Source organism: Pristiophorus japonicus, chromosome 25, assembly GCF_044704955.1.
Source record: "Pristiophorus japonicus isolate sPriJap1 chromosome 25, sPriJap1.hap1, whole genome shotgun sequence".
Lineage (NCBI taxonomy): Eukaryota > Metazoa > Chordata > Chondrichthyes > Pristiophoridae > Pristiophorus > Pristiophorus japonicus.
Window position 1 is genome coordinate 8,801,622 of NC_092001.1, and position 23,727 is coordinate 8,825,348.

The 23,727-nt window shown below is 43.8% G+C and overlaps 1 non-coding gene across 1 annotated transcript; it reads right to left on the reverse strand.

Annotated features, from left to right (window-relative positions):
- Positions 1-22,370: 22,370 nt before the first annotated feature.
- Positions 22,371-22,452, reverse strand: trnas-gcu (transfer RNA serine (anticodon GCU)). Its single transcript has one exon. It is a non-coding gene; the product is annotated as a tRNA-Ser (tRNA).
- Positions 22,453-23,727: the final 1,275 nt, after the last annotated feature.

The following is a 23,727-nucleotide window of genomic DNA, read 5'->3' on the forward strand; positions in this document are numbered from 1 at the left end:
TAGGAACAGGAAAATTAAGAGCTCCAGCACGTTACCTTGTAAAGCAGGGGAATTAAGAGCACCAGAAAAGGAGAGTTAGCAGTTAAAGAGGTGAATTAGGATCACCTGATCAAGGGGAATAATGAGCTCCAGTGATAGGGGCATTAGTTACTCCAAAACAGGGGACAAAGGAGCTACTGAAACAGTAGAACGAGGAGCTGCAGCAACAGTGGAATTGGAGCGCCAGAAAGAGGATAATCTGGAGTTCCTGACACAGGGAAATGAAGGGCTCCTGAAACTGGGGAATTAGAAGCTGCTGCAATAGAGAAATGAGGAGCGCAAGAAAATGCAGAATTAGGAGCTGCAGAAACAGAGGGGTAAGGAGCTCAAGAAACAGAGGAAATAGGAGCTCTAGAAACAGTGGGATAAGGAGCTCCTGAAACAGAGGGATAAGGAGCTCCTGAAACAGCGCGATAAGGATCTGCTGAAACAGAGTGATAAGGAGCTCCTGAAACAGAGGGATAATGAGCTCCAGAAACAGTGGGATAAGAGCTCGTGAACCAGAGGGATAAAGAGTTCCTGAAACAGTGGGACAAGTAGCTCTTGAAACAGAGAGATAAGGGGTCCTGAAATAGAGGGATAAGCAGCTCCTGAATCAGGGGGATAAGGAGCTCCAGAAACAGAGGGATAAGGAGATCTAGAAACAGAGGGATAAGGGGCTCCAGAAATAGAGGGATAAATAGCTCCTGAAACAGGGAAATTAGGAGCTCCTGAAACAGAGGGATAAGGAGCTCCTGAAACAGCGCGATAAGGAGCTCCTGAAACAGAGGGATAAGGTGCTCTTGAAAGAGAGGGATAAGGAGCTCCAAAAACAGTGGGATAAGCGGCTCTTGAAATGGAGGGATAAAAAGCTCCTAAAACAGTGGGTAAAGGAGCTCTTGAAACAGAGGGATAAGGGGCTCCTGAAACAGATGGATAAGGAGCTCCTGCAACAGGGGGATAAGGAGCTCCAGAAACAGAGGGAAAATGAGCTCCAGAAGCAGAGGGATAATGGATCCCTGAAACAGAGGGAGAAATAGCTCCTGAAACAGTGGGATAAAGAGCTCTTGAAACAGAGGGATAAAGAGCTCCTGAAACAGAGGGATAAGGAGCTCCTGAAATAGAGGGACAACGAGCTCCTGAAACAGAGGGACGAGGAGCTCTTGTAATAGAGTGATAAGGATCTCCAGAATCCGAGGGATAAGGAGCTCCTGATACAGTGGGATAAGGAGTTCTTGAAACAGAGTGATACAGAGCTCTTGAAACAGAGGGATAAGGAGCTCTTGATACAGAGGAATAAAGCACTCCTGAAACAGAGGGATAAGGAGCTCCTGAAATAGGGCGATAAGGAGCTCCTGAAACAAAGGGATAAGGAGCTCTTGTAACAGAGTGATAAGGATCTCCAGAAACAGAGGGATAAGGAGCTCCTGAAACAGTGGGATAAGGAGCTCTTGTAACAGAGTGATAAGGATCTCCAGAAACAGAGGGATAAGGAGCTCCTGAAAGAGTGGGATAAGGAGCTCTTGAAACAGAGGGATACGCAGCTCTTGAAACAGAGGGATAAGGAGCTCCTGAAACAGAGGGATAAAGTGCTCCTGAAACAGAGGGATAATGAACCCCTGATACATGGGGTATTCATAGCTCTGGGTAAAGGGAAATTAGGAGTTTCAGAAACAGAGGCATTTGGTGTTGAAAACACATGGGAATTATAAGCACCAAAAACTGGGGGATTAGGAGAGATTTCAGTACTTGCACCCCTAAATATCATTGTCAGGTATATTTACTAAATATAATATACTCTAATCCATCTTTCTTAGGTTCAATATAAAATAATTTACACTTCACCACAGGGACCTATATCTGCATAGTTATTTTCACAAACATTTTCATAAGCGTCTCTTGGCAACTTTATGTTCCACAACACTATTTACACTGCCAGTTACATTATTATTCGTTAAATTGGACGAGAGAGTGGAATTGGAAAGACTCTCCCCGTTTGTTATTCTTTCTTTGTCTCCTCACGTCTGTCTTTCTTTCTGTCTGCCCATCTGTTTCCAACACTCTCTCGCCCAACCTATCACTCCGCCATCTTTCTCGCCACTTGTGTAACCCGCGTCTGTCTTTCTCTGTGCCCCTCCCGCCTAGCTCTCCGTCTGACTCCCACTGTCTTTTTCTTTCCTCTGCTGTTATCTCTATTTCTGTCTCCCCGTCTGTGCCCATCAGTCTCTCCCCCTCCATCCCTCTGCCGTCTGTCGCTCTAGTCTGTCCCTTGCAGTTCTCCGTCCGTCTGGCCCCGCAGTCTGTCCACCTATTTCTCTCACTGTCTGTCTCTGTCGCTACTTCCCTGTCTCCCACCTGTTTAACTTCCCCGTTTACCTCTGCTCCCTCTCTCTCTCCTTTTACATCCTCCCGTCTGTCTACAACCATCAGCCTCACCCACTTTGTCTCCTTCTTTTACATTTCCAGTCGGACTATCTCCAACATACGGTCTGTCGTTCTATCTCTATCACCTTCTGTAGGTCTCTCTCTCTCTCTCTCTCTCTCTCTGCCCCCACCTCCCCTGTATCTCCTTCCTATCTCTCGCCCGTCTTTCTCTCACCCTCTCTGTTGCCCCATTTGGCTCACCAGTTTGCCTGCTCCCGTCTGGCACCGTCCCTGCCTTTGTGTTTGTAACATATCATCTATCTACCACAACCTGTCGCAATCCGTCATTCTTCCAGTCAATCTCTCTCCCACCACACCCAATTTGTTGCTCTCTCTCTCTGTCTCTCACTGCCGTAAATCTTTTTCTTTGTCTACTAAGTCGTTTTCTCCCTGTTTCTCCGGGTGTGTTTTCTGCCCATTTCTCTCCCACGTCTGTCCGATTCGAACCCTCCGCACGTGTACTCACTTCTGCATCAAACCCGTCTGTCTCTGTCTATCCGCAGCTGTCTCCCCATCTCTCACTCTCTCTGTCACAACCAAATGTTTATCTCTCCTTTTTTCCCTCGCCGATCTGTCTGTCTGTCTCTCTCTGTGCCTCCGCCTTCTCGTTCTCGCCCTCTTTCTCCCCACGTCTATCTCCCTGCTGTCTGTTCATCTCTCTCACTCAGTTTGACCCTTTAATTACCCCGTTGCCTGCCCCTGTCTCTATATCTCTCTCTGTCGGTCTCTTTCCGTGTCTCGAACAAGTTTTTAAAAATTAATTCAGAAATGTGGGCGTCGCGACCAAGGACTCCCTTCCTTTATTGCCGTTCTGAAACTGCCCCGGAGAAGTACGGCGGTGCGACGACTATTTGCACCGCTGCAGTCCGTGTGGTGAAGGTACTCCCGCAGTGCTGACATGTCCACCGCTTGTCTCTGTCACTCTTTCTCCCTCCCCACTCTCCTACCCGTGTCTGACTCTTGCTCTGATCCCCCGGATGTGTCTCTCATTCTGACTCCTCGTATGTCTTTCTGGTCCTGTCTCTCCTGTATGCCTCTCTCTCTGCCTCTGTCTCTATCTCCTCATATGTCTGCCTTTGCTCTCTCCCCCATCTGTATCGCTCGACGTCTCCCCCTGTCTGCCCCGATTGTTTCACCCAACTCTCATGTTATCTGTCTCTTACAAGTCTTTCTCACCCCCTCTCTCTCACTCTCACTGCCTCACCCTAGCGTCTGTCTCTATCTCTATCTCAGCCCAATCTGTTATTTTTCTGGCTTACCCACCCCCCACCGTCTGACTCTCCTGACTGTCAATTACTGTCCCTTTCCACAATTTACCCTCGTCTGTCCCTGTTTGTCGCTTTCTATCTGCCTTCCGTCAGTTTTCTCCGTCTGCCTCCCCTGTCTGTCACGTAATGCCCCCTTCCATCATTCACCCCCGTCTGCCTCCTCCCTTCTGCCTTCCACGGAGATCTCTCTTTTTGTCACCCGTTTAATCACATCCCCGTCACCAGAAATCTTTCCAGAGATGCTGTCTGACTGGTTGAGTGCATCAAACAGTTTCTGATTTAATTTTAGATTTACAGGATTCGCAGTACTTTGCTTTTGAATCTAAAAAGTAACATAAGTTAACGTTATTGGGGATTCGAAAATCTGGCCGTTTCTTCAACGGCAAACGTGAGTCATGCCTGGTGTGTCTCCTCCCTGTTGCCAGGCAAAGAACATCACTGAGTGGGTGCAGAACATTTTGAGGGGTGAAGGAGAGCAGCATAAGCCGTGATCTATGTGCTAACCAATGACATAAGAAAACAAGGGGTTGAGTTCCTTCAGTCAGAGCTTCAGGTGCAATTGAGGATATTAATGAGCAGGACCACAAAGATATTCCATAGATTATTCCCAGTGCCACGCGCTATTGACTTTAGAATTAGCAACGTGTGTCTGGATGCACGAGGTTGGGGTGCAGAATCGTGGGGTATTGGTACCAGTTCTGGCGCAGGAGCAACCTGTTACAGTAGGTCGGGTTGTACATCAACAGAGCTGGGACCAAACTCCTCGCGGGAAGGTTAACTACTGGGTCGGGTGAGGGGTTGAACTAATTTGGCAGTGGATTTGTGCAACAGGATGAAACATCTGTAAATGGTTTAATTATGTCCTTTATACGCAAGTCCAGATGATTATTATATATCAAATATAGCAGTGACGTGGCCTCAGAGAGCGCATTGCAGCCTATCCATGGGAAACGATAGACCACGGCCCGGCCAAACCTTCCCTTACAGCGCGCACAATCACAGGAAAAACAGGCATAGCAGAAAATGCTGAACACCATAGTGAGTAAAATGTTCTTTGATCGGTGATAGTTCTAAATAGATTTTGGTGATTCTGTGCTAAGTTCCAATTTCTTCTGTGGGATATAAATATATTTTGTATATCTGTGTTAGTGTTTATGTATTTGAATGCAACAGGTTATTTATAATTGAATTTTGGAGCATCTGTGTTTGATATAAATGCATTTTCTGTGTCTATCTTTGTATCTATGTTACTTGTAAACACTGCGCAAATAAACGTAAATACAATTACAGCACAGAGATACTTAGAGACAAATTCATAAAGAAAACAGTGATAAAAACAAATACATTTATAATAACACAGAGATGAACACAAATAATTTGATTATCAAGGTTCCACACAATTTTATTTAAAATCACAGATAGATGCACAAATATATTTATAAATTTTACGCACGGACATCAAATTCATTAGAAATAACAAAAGATTACACACAAAAATAAAACACGTCTATGGCGAAAATCAATGGAACTGAAGGCTTCTTGCAGAGAGCCGGCACAGACACAATGGGATGAATAGCTTCATTCTGTGCTGAATGATTAGACGGTTCCTTGTCTTCTTGCTTTTAGGACAGGTAGAACAGGCAGCTGTATGATTGGAGCACTGAGCCCGTACACCATGCAGCTCTAGTGGCGCAATCGGTTAGCACTTGCTACATGTATGATAATTCAGGCCTGGGAAATTCGCAAGTCATGAAGTCGAGCCTCACCTAAAACAGCTGATGATTTTGCCTTTGATGTTTGTAATTTTCAGAGTCTGAGGCAGTTTGTCTTTAATCATCTTTCTTGTCTATTCCGCCATATGCCCCGGTGCTGTCTGTCTCACTTGCAGCGGTCATCTCAGTGTCAATCTGTGGGTTATTTCTGAATGAATACCCGTGCCTGTTCCTCAAGTGAAATAAATGAGTAGATCAAACAATTCCTCATCTGGCACGAGGGAACGAATTAACCAACATTTATAACAAGATATAGTTTATTGTAAATTGAGTGATATAGGTTCAATTGTGAACAAAACCATTCTTTGATCAGAACATGTTTCCAATAAGCCGCCTTTTAATGTATTGTCGCAAGCGCTACCATTGCAGCTCAAGGAGTTTCATAATTAATAAACATAGAAATCAAGCAATGAAACGGTAGAGATGGTTCTGAGACTACGGAATGCCCTCGCCCAGAGCAACATTTAAAACAAGGTTTAAAAACTGGCAGGATGCAGGAGGAAGGGAAAAGAGGAAAGAGAGCCTCAGAAAAGCCACGGGAGTTTCGGAAGCTTAGGGAGTTTTTGTCTGACCACAGCATAGTTGCGCATGGCACGGATATTGTTGCTGTTAATTATTAATAAAATGCAACGTTTGTTTGCAGCTGTTTCTGTTTCTGTCCCTTTTAACTAACTAATTCTTAATTCCATTTGCCTGATTCCATAAATCTTTGTATCATTGCCTAACAAAAATCGATCAATGTGAAACTTGAAAATACCAATTGCCCCCAACCTCGATAGACTTTTAGGGGAGGAGTTATAAGACAGTTGGAAAATGCAGCTGTATGATGGAAGTACTAATACCACACAGCACTGGCACACAATTCTAGAGACGGAATCGGCAAGCGTGCAGTACTTATATGATAACATAATCCCTAGTAACGGCCGAGGTTGTGGTTTGGAGCCTCACTTCGAACAGCTGATAGCTTTGCTTGCGACATTTCGACAGTAATCGAAGACACAATTGATGTATCCCCAAACGTTGTCTAAATATTCACTGTTTTAGTACAGCACACACTATTTCAACGGAGGATGAGAGTTGTACGTATGTGGGACGGAGTGGAGGCGGTTTGACATTTAATCAGTAACTCTGATGTAAAGAATAATATGCCGGAAACACACTCGATTTCAAAGAGAAGATATGCAAACGCATTGGTTATCTCCACATAATTCCTTCACCACATTCAACAGAAACAAGGATTTTCCTGAACATTTCGGTAAAAATGTTGTGTTTAATGATGCAATGGCTCGTGCATTGGACTTCTCGCTGATTATGTTCTATAGAAACATTTAAATGTTTGTCGATTCGAGTCCCATCAAATTCCAAATATAAATTAATAGAATTGTTACCGCACAACAAGAGGCCATTCGTTCCATCGAGATCGTGCCAGCTCTCAGCTAGTCACAGTCCCCCATCCTTTCCCCATAGCCCTGCAGGACAGGGTTGGCTGGTTCTGAGGCTGGAAAATAAATGTTTGCGGCAAACCACAACTGTCTGTGATAGCCGGCAGGTTTAATGTTTTGGGCCTGAAATCCACTCAGGATTACCTGCTCGCCGCTACACTGGTTAAAGCTCCGTTCAGCGCTCGAATAACTATGAGCTGCAACTGCCGGGCTGCATTTCCCTAGCTCAGAACCTGAGAGATCCGCCAGTGAGTGAGGCACGTTTAAACTGTCACCCAATTATCTTTTACGCTTTTACAACATTTCAAGAGAGCAAAAGGATTTCTCCTCAAGCTGCATTGATCTTTTCTGTTATTATCTTCGCATGTATCTTTCTATCTCTCCCGATCTCTGCCTCTTGTATATCTCTGGTTTTCGCTGACTGACTTCTCAGGTTTCAATGGACGGCCTGGGCTGATGTAACCTGCAACAAGGGCAGCAATGGGTAAAGAAAGAAATGGACTATAGGACAGGAATGGTGTAAATTCGGGTGCAAGTGTGTTCCTTCGCGCTCGCAGTGAAATAAAGCAGCACCGAATATAGTTGTCTTAAGGTAGAGTGTACCTTATGAGGATGCCGAGACAGACGACAATATGGAGCTATTAATGTTGCAAAATCTTATTTGATAATACAGGTCACATATTCAAAACTAGTTTTGTAAATAGATTTTAATATTGTTGACTTGGAATAGTCAGCAATGCTCTCAAGGCAGTTGGATGCCTGTGTCCAGTTGGAAAGCTGTCTGAAATAATATGCAGAACATTGACTTTCTTCTGAGCAGACCATGAGCCTCCTACTTGAAAATGGTTCTTCATTCACGCTGAGAGGGGATTAAGCATCATGAGAGCTGGATGGGACTGTGCCCACTTGTATAGCAGGACGTGTAGGGGGCATTTTCCCTTCCTTAAAGAACAGTAATGACTCAGTTGCAGAATTTGCTCGCACCACTCGCAATTCGGCCCAAGGATGAGCCGAGCCGATCACGTTGAGTTAATACATAGAAAACTTGAAAATAGGTGCAGGAGTAGGCCAATCGGCCCTTCCAGCCTGCACCGCCATTCAATGAGTTCATGGCTGAACAGGCAACTTCAGTACCCCATTCCTGCTTTCTAGCCATACCCCTTGTACCCCCTCGTAGTAAGGACTTCATCTAACTCCTTTTTGAATATATTTAGTGAATTGGCCTCAACAACTTTCTGTGGTAGATAATTCCACAGGTTCACCACTCTCTGGGTGAAGAAGTTTCTCCTCATCTCGGTCCCAAATGGCTTACCCCTTATCCTTAGACTGTGACCCCTGGTTCTGGACTTCACCAACATTGGGAACATTCTTCCTGCATCTAACCTGTCTGAACCCATCAGATTTTTAAACGTTTCTAAGAGGTCCCCTCTCATTCTTCTGAACTCCAGTGAATAAAAGCCCAGTTGATCTAGTCTTTCTTGATAGGTCAGTCGGGCCATCCAGAGAATCAGTCTGGTGAACCTTCGCTGCACTCCCTCAATAGCAAGAATGTCCTTCCTCAAGTTAGGAGACAAAAACTGTACACAATACTCTAGGTGTGGCCTCACAAAGGCCCTGTACAACTGTAGCAACATCTCCCTGCCGCTGTACTCAAATCCCCTCGCTACGAAGGCCAACATGCCAGATGCTTTCTTAACTGCCTGCTGTACCTGCTTGCCTACCTTCAATGAGTGATGTACCATGACACCCAGGTGTCGTTGCACCTACCCTTTTTCTAACCTGTAACCATTTAGATGTCCCTCTGTTTTTACCACCAGAGTGGATAACCTCACATTTATCCACATTATACTTCATCTGCCATGCATTTGCCCACTCACCTAACCTATCCAAGTCACTCTGCAGTCTCATATCATCCTATGAATACAATTCCTCCAGTCAGTAATTTCAGTTGGCATATCAAGAGAAAAATAAGAATTCACCGTGACTTACTCAGTGAGCGCGCAGCATAATGCATAAGGTGTTTATTCATGGTATGTACCAGAATGTTATCAGGAAATTGCAGTTTTGAGGAGATTTGGATTCAAAGCATAATTTATGTAATATTCAGTCAATTGCTTGGAAGGTTTATCAGTAACACACGCTTAACAAAATAAATTAACACAATCCATTAGCAGTCCAGCGCCTTAACCTCTCGTCTACCATCGAGCACAACTCAGCTATTACATTTCATTTTTTTTGCATCCATACAGAAATAAGCTGCAACAAATCCCCGACACGACTTGTCCTGCCCGTGTACCCAGATCGACAAAGTTGAAAATGTACAATCAGCTTCTGTAAGAAAACGGCCTTTAGTTACTACAGGATGGTTGAGAAATGTCTCCTTAAAAGATGAGGTGCGGGCCACTTTTTAATAGGCCAGGCAGCCTGGCCACGCCGGTTTCAAAACCGACCAATATAGAACTCTCTACAGTTAGACCACATTAGGTATACTGTGTGCAATTCTGGTCGCTATATTATAAAATAAACTAGTGAGGCACATGATATGGTGCAGAGAAGATGGTATACTATCTGGAAAGAATCAACACGCTCAATTTATTTTGTCGTGAAACGAGAAGTCTGTGGAATGAACTAAAAAGCTCTTTAATATCTGGAAAGGTTTTGATAGAGTAGAAAAAGAGTTTTTCCACTTGTGGGGAAAGTATTACTAGAGACCATCAATATAAGAAAAATCAGCAACAAATCATATTGGGAATAAAGAAGAATCTTCTTTAGCCAGAGAGCGGTAAGAATGTAGAACTCACTGCTACCAGAGAGGTTGAATCAAATATTATAGATGCATTTAAGGAGCGGCTATAAAAAATTTATGAGGGAGAACTGAATGGAGGGCTAAGCTGATAGTGCTGGATGTGGAAAGAGGGGAGGATGCTCCAGTGGACCACAAACGTCGATATTGACAGGTTGGGCCGAATAGCCTTTTTTTGCATTGAATATCCAATGTAATCGTATGAATTCGACACCTATGGGTCCAATTCAAAAGCCAACTTCGCATAACTTTCAGACCTAGAGGAAATAACACTGATTAATATTCCTTGCTTAGGATGTTTCAAAAAGATGTCAAGATTGATGCTCCTTAAAACGTACCTCGTTGACCAAGCTGTGGGGCATCTGCCGTAATTTCTCTTTTATGTAGCTCAGTGCCAGCGTCATTTGATTTGTCTTAAGCTTTTGTGGAGCACCCTGTGACGTCTTACTATGTTAAGGCGCTACATAAATGCAAGTTGTTGTTGTTGTAGTATTTACATCATTGTCTCTCTGTTTCAGGTTTCAAATAAAACGTGCTAGTTGAGAAGGCATACGGCATACTTACCTTTATTAGCCGAGGGATATTGTACAAGAGCATTGAAGTTGTGCTTGAGCTATCTAAAACATTATTTGGGCCACAGCTGGAGTACTGCGTACACATCATTGCAGGAAAGATGTAATTGCACTAGAGAGGGTTCAAAAGAGAATTACGAGGATGTTGCCTGGACTGAAGAATTTTAGCTATGAGTAATGGTTCGATAGGCTGGGTTTGATTTCATTGGAACATAGGAAGCTGAGGGGAAACATTATTGATGTGTTCAAAATTATGAGGGGCCTAGACAGAGTGGATAGGAAGGATCTATTTTTCTGAGCAGAATGGTCAACAACCACGGGACATATAATTAAAGTAATTGGTAGCAAATTTACAGGGGATTTATACGGGAAATCTCTTCACCCAGAGCAAGTTGGGCGTCTGGAACGCACTGCCTGAAAGTGTGGTAGAGGCAGAAACCCTCACCATATTTAAAACGCGCTTGGATATGCACTTGAAGTGCAATAACCTACAGGGCGACGGACCAAAATCTGGAACATGGGATTCCGCTGAATAATGCTTTGTTGGCTGGCGTTGACCGGATGGGCCGAAATATCCTTCTTCCGTTCTGTAAATAACTATGATTCTATGATTCAGTTCCAAGCGAGGATCTAACTACAGGTAAGCCAGACGTGGAGACTTTATGGCTGGAATTAAAAGATAGGAAAGGATTTAAGACAAAAGTGGGAGTCATGCATAGGCCCCCTAGTCGTAGCTCTGAAGTACTAGAATATATAAATGTCGAAATTAGACAAGCGTGTAGTAAAGGCAGTGTGGTTTTAATAGGGGTTTTAAATTTTCATTTATATTGAGATTATCGGACTAGCACCTGTCAGAAAGATTGTGAATTTCTTGAGTGTGTCCGGGCTAGTTCTGCAACAATATATTCCATCACGAACAAGGGGCATACCAATTTACATTTAGTAATGAGTAACAATCCGGATATATTCAACAGCCTAGTGGTAAGTGAAAATTTATTTAATTGCGATCAAAACATGATCGACTTCAATGTAACGTTTGACAGGGAGAAACGAAAATAAGCTACTACCATTCCAGATTTCGGTAAGACCGAATTCAAGAGGCAGAGACAGAGACTGTCCACAATAAACTGGGAAAATCTGTTAATGGGTAATACGATAGGAGGTGTTAAAAATAATTAGAAGTGATACAGAATCAGTATATACCCCTGGGGGCCAAAAAAACAGGCATGGACCACTAAAGAGATAAGCGACCACATTAAACTATAGTGAAAGCGTACACAAATATAAAAAATAGCACAGATCCTGCTATATGGGAAAGCTACAAAGAAAATCAAAGGGGCACAAAGCAGATAGTAAGTGCTACAAAGAGGGAGTATGAAAATAACCGAGTGGTGAAATGAACAGACACATAGCAGATGTAAGTTAACGCAGAGAAGTGTGACGTATTACACTTTGGTAGGATGATGATAGGCAGTATGAAATAATGATACAATTTTAACGGGGCCAGATTTATACATGAACATTTAAATCACGTTTAAGCATCTGCCTCTGGAGATCAATGATCCCAACCGGTCAAAATGTTCTCCCTGTATTGTATGAACTAGCTCTAAATCGTTAAAATTTAAATAGGGGCAGGATCTGGAAGACATGGGGACTTTTCCTTTGTTAATAGCCGAATAGAGTATAAAAACAAGGAAGTTATGCCAAACAATTATAAAACACTTAGCTGGAATTTTGCGTTCAGTTCTGGGCAACACGCTTGTGGAAAGAAGTCAAGCCCTTGGAGAGGGTGCAGAATAGATTTACTCGAATACTGCCAGAGTTGGGGACCTCATTTATACGAAGAGTCTGGAGAAGCTGGATTTTTTCTCCTTAGAATATAAAACGTTAAGAGGCGGTTTATGACCTAACTTCAAAATTATGAAGTGTTTTGATAGTTAAAAAGGAAAAAGCTTCAGAATGTCATATTTAAAGTGATAAAATCTCAATAGGGGCAGATGAGGGTCGAACCTATGATTTTCAGTTTACGAGATCGAAGCCTTACCACTTGGCCACCTCACCCTGATCAACTGTGTGACTTGTGTCACATTGCTACCGAATCGCACATCATTTCAATTAGGTTGCAGAAGCACAGATGCATGTACAATTAAATGAAGTGGGACAGTGGAAGGGGCAAATGGCCAGCGTTATTTAGATGAAACTATTATAAAACATTTCATATAATCATACAGTACCGATGGAGAGTACTTGAACCAACGTACTCTTGAACGAGCGATCCAATTAGTCCCAGATCATTCCACAACGCCCTGCAAAATGTGCATCTTCAAACATTTATCCAATTCCATTTTGAGGGTTACTATTGAATCTGCAGTGCTACGGGGAAATGACAGGGTGGTGAGACTTGCTGAGAGTCAGCACGGGCTCGACCGGCCGAAATGGCTTCTTCCACGCTGTAACATGTCTATGAATCGATGACTCTATGATTTACCACTCTTTCAGGCAGTGCATTACAGATCACAACACTCACAGCTTAAAAACAAACAATTCTCCTCCACTTCCATTTGTTTCCTCTGTTGTCCTCTGGATGTTGCCAGGATTGGATAGATTTGGTTATGGAGAAAGATTGGGGGTATTTTCGTCGGAACAAAAAGATGAGGATAATTGGTGACATAATTGAGGTGTATAAAATTATGAGGGGCCGAGAGAGTCTGCATAAGGAACACATATGCCCCTGAGCAGAGAGGTCAATAATCAGGGGGCATAGATTTAAAATAATTGGGAAAAGAATTACATGGGAGTCGAGGAGAAATCTTTTCGCCCAGAATGAATTTGGGTCTGGAACTCACTGACTGAAAAGTTGGTCGAGATACGATCCCTCATCACATTTAATCAACACTTGCAGATGGATTTAATTGCCCTAATCTGCAACACTACAGATCAAGAGCTGGGACGTGGGATTAGGCTGGATAGCTCTTTCGATTGGCGGAGACAGGATGGGCTGAATGTCCACCTTCGCTGCGGCAATTTTCTACAATTCTATGATTCTAAGAGGTGGGGAATGCTGCACATATCTGTATCCCACCATCGATGGGATCTTGCTGTGTGGTAATTGGCAGCCGTATTGCCCTACAGTACATAGAGTGACTATACTTCAAGAAGTAATTCATTTTCTATATAGCACGTATTAAAAAATATTAATTCAGTGGATGTGGGCGGAGCTAGCAAGGCCGACATTTATTGCCCATCCCTAATTGCGTTTGAGAAGGTAGTGATGAAGAAACTTCGTGGACCACTGCAGTACTTGGATATGCACTTGATGGCTACGGTCCAAGAGCTGCAAATTGGATTTGGCAGGATAGTGCATTGTCCACCAGCAAGGACGCGATGGGCTAAATGGTTTTCTTCTGTGCTATAAATTTCAATGTTCAATGGTTCAGTCACTGAGGTGATGGTACTACGAATGTGCTGTTGTAGAAGGTGTTCCAAGATTTTGAACCAGCCACAATAATGGAAAGGCGATATATTTCCTGTTTCATTTTCTGAGGATTTGATACTCGAGCTGGAAAAATCTATCTTTAGCGATCATGCCCACTTCTGACCGTATGATGGTGGGCAGGTCATTAATGAAGCAGGTGATGATGAACTTCTGCACCGATATCGTGGGCTGAGATGACTGGCGTCGAACAACCACAACCATCGTCTTTTAAGCTGGGTATGTCTCCAGCAGTGGAGATTAACCCAGCAATGACTTCAACGTTAGAACCTTTCTTGATGCAGCATTCGTTCAAATGCTGCTTTGATGTCAACGACAATCACTCTCGCCTCATTTGAGAATTAATCACTTTTTTCCATATTTGGACCAAGTCTGTAATGATGTCTGGAGGCTAGCGATCCTGCTGGAACTCAAACTGAGCAACGGCGAGCAACTGGGTCATCCTCTGTTCGTGAAAGATGCTACGGGAATACAACCCCGTGCTTTTACTCTTTGAAAACAGCGCACAATTGCATGATATATATTTGTAGGATCAGATGGGTCATCGATCTGAAATCTTACTCCTACCTTCCTCTTCCGACAGACCCTACCAGGGCTTCAAAGCATGGCACGTTTTAAAGTGTCAGTTTTACAAAAATTGTTTCATTCTATATTTCTTAAAGATTAAGAAGGCACAACAGGCAGCCATATATCCCCGTTTGCCGATGATGCAAATATTGGTGATAAAGTAAATAGGGCAGGCATATACTTTTAAAGATATACTGATAGATTAATAGAATGGACGATTCAGTGGCCAATAGTTTCCAAACAGGTAATTCTGTCGTCATCCATTTTAGATCACCAAGTTTAGATCCGAGTACTAATTAAATGGATCACAGCTCGGAGGGATGGAGTTCCAAAGTGATTTGGAGTCCAGGTGCCCATACCGCTAACGTGCAGTAGCAAGTTACAAATATATTCGAAACAACTTATGGCATGTTAGGCTTTATAACTAGGGGTTCCTTTGTTTGCTTGTTGCCTGTGTTTCGTTCGGTGTGATTGCTGGTATCTCACCTGGACTGTATGTTTCATTCGGTGTGATTGCTGGTATATCGCCTGGGCTGTCTGTTGAGACTGCCCTTACCTCAGGTTGGTCCACATATCTGTCCACCAGATGTGGTATGAATTCCACATTGTAGTCTGCCTCTGGTACTTCAGTGCAATCAGTGAATTTACTTTTTACTTCGTCTACATGCCTCCTGTAGATTTGGCCATTGTCCATTTGTACAACCAGTAGCCTGTTTCCCTATTTCTCTGTTACTGTCCCTGCAAGCCATTTGGGACCCCGGCCATAGTTTCACACAAACACTTTGTCTCCTAGCTCATTCCACCTCCCCCTCGAATTTCGGTCATGGTATTCAGTTAGCTTTCGACGCTTAGCCTCAACAATTTCATGCATGTCTGGGAGGATTAACGAGAGCCTGGTCTTTAAGGTTCGTTTCATCAATAGTTGCGCGGGGGGAACCCCAGTCAACGAATGTGGACTAGATCTGTATGCCAGCAGCAGCCGCGACAGGCGCCTCTGCAGCGTGGGACCTTGGATTCTGAGCATGACTTGTTTCATGACCTGCACTGCTCGCTCCGCCTGGCTATTGGAGGCCGGCTTGAAAGGTGCTGTCTTAACGTGATTTATACAGTAGCCAACTATAAAATCGAGACATTCTGCGCAGGTGAAGCACGGACCATTATCACTGACCAACATTTCAGGAATGCCGTGCATTCTAAGGCTCTCCACTGTGGGGAGGTGGTGCTTGAGTTTAAAATGGAGCACTCGATACATTTTGAAAATGCATCAACGACTACGAGGAACATTTTGCCCATAAATGGACCCGCATAGTCCACATGCACCCACGACCATGGTTTTGTGGGTCAGGGCCAGGCGCTTAGGGGGGCCTCCCTGAGGGCATTACTGAGTTGGGCACAAATGGTGCACCGACGGATGCAGAGCCCCAAGTCCGCTTCAATGCCAGGCCATCAGATATGAGATCTGGCTATGGCCTTCATAAGGGCAATCACCGGGTGCTCACAATGGAGCTCCCGGACAAATGCCTCCCTTCCTGGTGAGGTCATAACTACTTGGCTGCCCCACATCAGGCAGTCTGCCTAAAGTGAGAGTTCATGCATGCACCTATGGAAGAGTTTGACCTCCTTGGGGCACGCATCGCGTGCCTCTGCCCAGTCACCAGTTAAGAGTCATTTTCTAACTAGAGATAACGTGGGGCCGCTGCTCGTCCAGGCTCTGATTTGGCGAGCCGTCATGGGCGAACCTGTGGATTCAAAGGCATTGATTGCCATGACCATGTCACAATCCTTTCGTTGGACCCTTCTGTGGTCGGCAGGGGTAGCCTGATAAGCGCGTCGGCATTGTTGTCTGTGCCTGGTTTGTGCCTTATCGTGTAGTCGTAAGCTGCCAGCATGAGTGCCCACCGCTGAATGCGCGCCGAGGCTTTGCTGTTGATTGTCTTGCACTCGGATAGGAGGGACGTGAGGGATTTGTGGTCAGTTTCTAACGCATACTTGGCCCTGGAAAGGTATTGCTGCATCTTTTTGACATGATACACAAATGCGAGTGCCTCCTTCTCAACCATACCGTACCCGCGCTCTGCCCGCGAAAGTGATCTGGTGGCATAAGCATCGGGCTGCAATTTTCCCGCATCATTGATGTGCTGTAAAACGCAACCGACCCCGTACGCTGACGCATCACACATAAGGATTAACTTTTTGCCTTGGTCAAAAAAGGCTAAAACACTCTTGGAACATAGGAGATTGCATGCCTTATTGAAGTTGCATTCTTGGGCTTTACCCCAAAACCCCTTTCTGAGTAGTACGTGGAGAGGCGCCAGCAGCGTTCTCAAGTTTTGCATAAAGTTCCCAAAGTAATTGAGAAGCCCGAGAAAGGCACGCAGTTCCGAGACATTCCAGGGCCTGAGTGGAAGTTGAATCACTTCGGTTTTGGATTCGGTTTGGCGGATTCCATCAGCGGCAATCCTTCTGCCCAAAAATGCAATCTCAGGCGCGAGAAACAGACACGTGGATTTCTTAACTCTTAGGCCTACCCGAATTAATCGACTGAGTATTTCCTCAAGATTACAGAGATGAGAGTCGGTGTCGCTGCCTGTGATGAGTATATCATCTTGAAACACAACCGTCCCCGGGATGGACTTGAGCAGACTCTCCATGTAGCGCTGGCATAGAGCAGCCGCCGACCTGATGCCGAATGGGCATCGATTGTACCCAAAAAGGCCTCGATGTGTGTTGATGCTTGTGAGTAGCTTAGACTCTTCGGTCAGTTCTTCTGTCATATACGCAGATGTGAGGTCAAGTTTCGAGAAAGGTTTTCCTCCAGCCAATGTGGCAAATAGGTTATCCAGTCTGGGCGTTGGGTATTGGGCCTGTCGGGGGACTCTGCTTATGGTAGACTTGTAATCCCCACCGATTCGTACGGATCCATCAGGCTTCATGACGGGGATGATGAGGCTTGCCCAGTCGCTGAATTGAACGGCAGAAATTATGCCTTCCGACAGAAGCCAGTCCAGTTCATTTTCTCTTTTTTCCCTCATCACATTTAGGTCCTTAGTTCGGTGTCGATCTTTGTGAGTTTTGGTCTCTTGCTTTTGTGCGGCCACAGTTGTTCAAATTGTTGAACGCTCATGAGGGATTGACTGGCCCCCGTGTCCAGTTCCATGTTGACGGGTATCCCGTGGAATAGATCCCTCATCATAATTGGAGGCGTCTTGGTGTAAGAACAGTGGACATTGATCGTGTTAACCCGCTGTACGTCGGCTTCGCCTGCACTGTTCCAACCATCTTCTGGTCCGCTTTCCAACCCTTCCGATTCGTATACCAGCCGAGCTGCTGTTTTTCTGCACATGTAAGCCAGATGCCGTGTGTAGTTGCAGTTTCTGCAAATGCAATGCTGAAATCGACTCACCCTGGTTAAGTGCCTTCCCTATATCTCCAATACCGACCGTTTACATTATTCCCGAAGGATGAGCTGCGTCGCGCTGATCTCCCTTGAGCTTCTCTCAATCTGTTGTTGATTGCTCGCATTGTGGGTTGATGAGGTGTGATCGGCCGTTCATGTGGTCCTTGATTTTCATGGCTTCTGGCGCCACTATCTGCTGTTGAAGGCCTGCTCTCCTGCCTTTGTCTGTGTGTGGGGGTAGCGGTTTGTTTCACAATGTGAATCCCTTGTTCCGATGCCAATTTGTTTGTCATACCCGGAGTATAGATCAGCCTCGTTGCTTCTTCGCCTGCCAAGAACGTCAGTGCGACCAGTGCTGCTGCCTGTACTCAATACTTCTCTGCTTATTTCATCGGGGAACTCACATGAACTAGCCAGCCTCCGAAGTTCCGCCAAGAAGTCTGGTATGCTTTGGCCCACACAGCATAGTCTGTAGTTGTAGAACATGTGTCTGGCCATGTGCAGGCTGTTCGCTGGCTTCAGGTGCTCTCTCACCAGTGCGTTCAACTCCTCAAACGACGTGCTTGCTGGTTTCTTTGATGCAAGCAGGTCTTTCATTAAAGCGTATGTTTTCGATCCGCAGCTGGTCAGGAGATGGGCTTTTGTCTTGTCTGCCTTGTTGTCGCCCAGCCAGTCTTTCATCACAAAGCTTTGCTGAAGCCTTTCTATAAAGTCATCCCAATTGTCTCCAGCATTGTATTTCTCATCTGAGCTGTTGGTAGCCATTCTGTGATCCCATCCTCGTCGCCACTGTAAAGTCCTGAGTCTAATGTACTGACTTACACGAGACACATGCTGAAGTCAAGGTCACTCAGGACCTGCACCTTTAATTCACAGCTCTCCAGTGCTGCACTTGCCTGAGACCTCCCTTCATATACTTCAGTGGGACAGGTATGGAGTGTCTCCTGCAAGTGCACCCCTGGTGGTAAGGTATGCTTATTGTTACAGGTTATATCCAGTTACAGTCATGTATAGCATGGTAAGATACAGTATTATACAGTAATGTGAGATACATGACAGGGTGCAAACTCGGGGCAAATGCTATATCAAGGAGTGGGTTTGGGAATAGATGAGCATATTTCGAGTAAATCAACAAATACGCTGCGATCTGGGTGCGCACCGGTGCAGGCAACCCCAATGTAACTTGGAACACAACAGTTTAACAATTCGGTCATTGCAGCAGAAATCATAATCTAGCTTACACAAATCCTACTCCTTCTCAAACTATGCAGGATGATCCGGGATTACGAGATAATCAGTTTTAAAGGGACAGTTATGAACCGGAACTGACAACCAGCCCGTTTAGACAGACACAGAATGATCCGGGACTACAAGCACATCCCTTTTACACAGATGCAGAATGACCCTTGACTGACAGCAGTTCCCTTTTAAAAGAATAAAGTGAGATTTCTATCATCCCTGATTGCAATTGTGCAGTGCGTGAGTGAGCGTGGGGCTCAGTACCACGCAGGGCTGGGAAGGTTATTGGATCCAGAGGTTATCGACAGGCAGGAAGAAGAGAAGACGTTACATCAACCCAGACAAAAAGCCAATTTAAAAAAAATATATATATATAACATTTTAAGAAAATACATAAATTAAAGTTTCATTTAAAAAAAATAAATTTGATTTGTTTTAAATGAATAAATAATTGATTTCTAATCCACATATTTTCTGATTGAACGAAGGCTGCGTGATTGGATGAATCCCTTTGGAAATGAGGGGGTGCAGTCAGCAAATACCCAAACACAGTAAGCCCTTGGAGGAAGACAAGCCAAAAGGGAAGATGTGCGCGACAAATGCGATCTTTTAAATTGGAGCTTGTCTTTCTACCGGATCTGACATCATCTCCTTGTGCTGTGAAAGAGCTCAAATGTAATAGAGCTCAGTGCAGGCAGAACAGATAAAACACATTTATTATGAAAGTAAAAAAGTTGGGATTGCATATAAATATACATATATATTTATATCTATGTATTAACAAAGTCAGTCAGTCAGACTTGTCTTGTCTTGTTTGATTTGATTTGATTTGAATTTCAAAATATGGATGGAGGATATCATCATGTCACACAGCCCACATGCAAGCCCTGGCTAAAATCGCTACAATTCAAACTTGTTTATTTTCCCTTCGTTCAGATATGGAATAGCAAAATCCCACAGCAGATTTTTTAACCATCAGAGAGTGCACGAAGGAATGTTCAGTCAAATCAGTATGGCTTCAAGTTGCATTTATTGCATTTTACTTACATGACATGAAATGCACAGTAAGATCGCACAGCACGTTTGCACACACTCTGGCTTTCACAAACACACAAACAAACTAAAATTACTGCACCCTCCAAAGGCATTTTTGGAAATTTGAAATTTGAAATCTAGGACAGAACGCACATCCCTTTTACACAGATGCAGAATGACCCTTGAATGACATCTGTTCCCTTTTAAAAGAATAAAGTGAGTTTTCTATCATCCCTGAAGGCAATTGTGCAGTGCGTGAGTGAGCGTGGGGCTCAGGACCACGCGGGGCTGGGACGGTGATTGAAGCCACATGTGATAGACGGGCAGGAAGGAGGGACGGACGTAAAAGCAACTCAGACAAAAAGACAATTTACAAATATATATATATTTAACATTTTAAGAAAATAAATATATTTAAATTTTATTTAAAACGAAATGAATTTGATTTGTTTTAAATAAATAAATAATTGATTCATTATCTGGATATTTTTTGATTGAACGAAGGCTGTGTGACTGGAAGAATTCCATTGGGAATGACGGGGTGCAGTCAGTAAATACCAATACAATGTAAGCCCAATGTGGAAGACAAGCCACGAGGGAAGATTTGGGCTACAAAGGCGATCTTCTAAGGTCGCGTGTGTCATTCTGCTACATCTGACAGCAGCTGCTTGTGCTGTGAAAGAGCACAAATGTAATGGAGCCCGGTGTAGGCAGACCAGAAAAAGCACATTTGTCGTGAAAGTTAAAAAGTTGGGATTGTATACAATTATACATATATATATATATACATGTAAACACAAAGCAAGTCATGTCTTGTCTTGTCTTTATTTGATTTGATTTGAATTTCAAAATACGGGTGGAGGATGTCATCATGACACACAACTCACACTGGCTAAAACCGCTATATTTCTAACTTTGGTATATTCCCTTCTTTCCGATGTAGAATAGCAAAATCCCACAGCAGATTCTTCTCCCGTCAGAGTGTTCACGAAGGAATGTTAAATCAAATCAGTATGGCTTCAATTGCATGTAATGCATGTTTCTCACATGACATGAAATGCACTGTAAGATCGCACAGCACGGTTGCACACACTCTGGCTGACAGAAACAAACAAAAAATACTAAAATTCTTGCACCGTCCAAAGGCAGTTTTTGAAATTTGAAATTTGAACTCCGGGACAGTCAGCACATCCCTTTTAAACAGGCACAGAATGATCCGTGACTGATAGCACACCATTTTAAACAGACAGAGAAAGATCCCGGACAGGCAGCCCATCCCCTTAAAAGGGATACGGAAACAGAATGAATAAAAACAGATCATTGTGTAAAACTCAGCAGGTCGTGCAAATTTTGTAGATGAAGAACCCGGTTTCACGTTCTGTCGGATAATCATATCGATATTTTAGGATGGTCGAGAGGAGGTGTTAGTGGGAACTGCAGAACCATTACCAGACAATGAGAACGGTGCTTATCATCCGATACATTGTATCTAATGTTGAGGCCAGAAGAGAAAAACATGCCTGCAATAGATGGTTCAACAACTTTTAATCAGACCAGGCAGCTTGGCCAACCCGGATTGTTTTCCTGTCCGGTTTGAATTCGGCAGCCAAGGGACTAATTCAAAAGCCAGCTTCTCACATCTTTTCAGCTGTAGAGAAAAAGGACGCACTCATATTCGGGGTAGAGTTGGAGATTGACGCTGTTTGTGTGCTGATCCCAGTTGAGGTGAGGTTATGCGTACAGACAGGAATATATGCTGATCATGTATTGGCCGGAACCAAACACAGGTTTAGGTTATCCAACGAGACACAGAGCCGTGTACCTTCATATACTTTAACTTTACTCAGTTGGGTGAGTTTCACTTTGCTCTGGAATTTGGACGCTGTGGGATCATCGGCGCTAAATCACACGTTTTAATGTGAAATATTTTTATTTTATTTCATGTCGACCGGCTGTGAGAAGCGGAATTTTCAATAAAATCTGGCGGGGCTCGTGCAGGATTTGTACCCGGGATCTCTTGCATTTCAAATGTGATCATCGCTAAGCGAGAATCTTACCCCAAGACCAACGAGCCGCCGATAGTGAAGAGCGTAGCTCTCAGATTCTGACGGTAGTGAGAAAAGATATTCGGCGCATCGTGCGTTTGCTGTCCCGGCAGACCTATCGAATTCGTCCTCCTCTCCATAGTCCTACAAATGTTATCCCTTTGACGAATATATTATTAATTTTAGACATGACATTAGCAAAGTGCAGCATTCTTGTAAGCTGAAGGGAAATTTGGCAATGAGGTTAAGTATGATTGACAAACGACGAGGGGGGATCAAAACTGTAGCACAATAACGACGAGGATGGGACTCGAACCCAAGCGTGCAGAGCACAGTGGATTAGCAGTCCACCGCCTTAACCACTCTGCCACCTCATCTCTTATTTGCAAAAAAATCACAAATTCAATCTGCTGCTTTTTGTATCCAAAGAGAAATAATGTGCAAGAAAGTCCATTTCACAGCTTGCTCTGCCTGTGCAAACAGATCGACAATGATGAAAATGTGCCATTAGATTCGTAAAGCAAACAGCCTTCCTTCACTTCAGGTGAGTGACTGCAAGATTGGTTGGTTTTTCGGCAGCATCACAGCAAAGAATATAAAATTTCAACCAGCGTACTAATTGACCATGGCAGGACTCGAACGGAACGTGCAATTTTCTCATAACACCATGGTCGCAATTGAAGTCAAACACCTTATCCGTTAGGCTACGCGATCTCTCCCATCAATCCAAAATTTGTTGTTGTTTATATTGGGAGTAAATTCGGGGCAACTGCGATATGAAGGAGTGGATTTTGGAAAAGATGAGCATATTTCGAGTAAATTAACAAATGCACTGCTATCTGGGTTCGCACCGGTGCAGGCAACCTCAAAGTAACTCGGAACACAACAGTTTAACAATTCGGTCATTGCAGTTGAAATCATACTCCTTCTCAAACTATACAGGATGATCTGGGATTATGAGAAAATTAGTTTTAAAGGGACAGATTATGAACGGAACTGACAACCATCCCATTTAAACAGGCAAAGAATGATCCGCGACTGCAAATACAACCCTTTTTCACAGTTGCAGAATGACCCTTGACTGACAGCAGTTCCCTTTTAAAAGAATAAAGTGATATTTCTATTATCCCTGAATGCAATTGTCCAGTGAGTGTGCGTGGGGGTCAGGAACTCGTGGGGCTGGGACGGTGATTGAATCCACAGGTGATAGACAGTCAGGAATGGGTGAGGGACCTAAAACCAAGCCAGCCAAAAAGCCAATTTACAAATATTTATACATTTAACATTTTAAGAAAATAAATAAATATAAATGTTATTGAAAAAAAATTAATTTCGTTTCTTTTAAATACATAAATAATTGATTCATTATCTAGATATGTTTTGATTGAACGAAGGCTGCATGACTGGAAGAATTCCATTGGAAATGAGCAGGTGCTGTCAGCAAATATCCAAACACCGTAAGCCCTTGGTGGAAGGCAAGCCACGAGGGAAGAGGTGGGCTTGAAAGGCGATCTTTTAAACTCGCGAGTGTCTTTCTGCTACATCTGACAGCAGCTGCTTGTGGTGTGAAAGAGCTCAGTTCAGGAAGAACAGAAAAAGAACATTTATTTTGAAAGTTAACAAGTTGAGATTGGATATAAATAAACACACTC